The following is a 669-nucleotide window of genomic DNA, read 5'->3' on the forward strand; positions in this document are numbered from 1 at the left end:
TGGGCACCTCCCAGAACATTGTTTTGTGCCACTCCCAACAGAAATACTCCAGGTAGACACCTTCAGCAATCAGGAGCTCCTCAGTTGCTCATAGAAAATCCCACCTTGGAGTTTACAAAGACTTACGGGTAGAAAAGCCACACTAAGTAATTTACTACACCACAGGTGGGTTTAAACCACCAGCCTTCTGGTTAGCACTCAAGTGCCTTAGGCATTATGCTACCAGAACTCCTGGGTGACGTTAATGATATTGTTCAATAATTTCCTCATTCTGTTGGATCATTTTTCTTTGGAATAGGCACAAATATGGATCTCTTCCAGTCAGCTATTGCTGTCTTCCAAATTTCTTCCAGCGTTGCATCTGTTTAATGAAACATCTTAATTGGTATTCCATCAATTCCTGAAGCCTTGTTTTTCACGAGTGCCTTCAGTGCAGCTTGGATTTCTTCCTTCGACACCATCAGTTCTTGATCATATGCTTCCTCCTGAAATGGTTGAACATCAACTGATTCTTTTTGGTACAGTGACATTGGGTGTTCCTTCTATCTTCTTCTGATGCTTCCTGTGTTGTTTAATACTTTGCCCATAGAATCCATCAATATTGCAACTGATGGCTCCCCCCCCCACCCCAGTTTGAGGAATGTTGAATGTGTTCTTCCTTTTTGGTTT

The sequence above is a fragment of the Orycteropus afer genome, unplaced genomic scaffold (assembly GCF_000298275.1).
Source record: "Orycteropus afer afer isolate SDZICR_OR568_19922 unplaced genomic scaffold, OryAfe1.0 scaffold00501, whole genome shotgun sequence".
In the NCBI taxonomy this organism is placed as follows: domain Eukaryota; kingdom Metazoa; phylum Chordata; class Mammalia; order Tubulidentata; family Orycteropodidae; genus Orycteropus; species Orycteropus afer.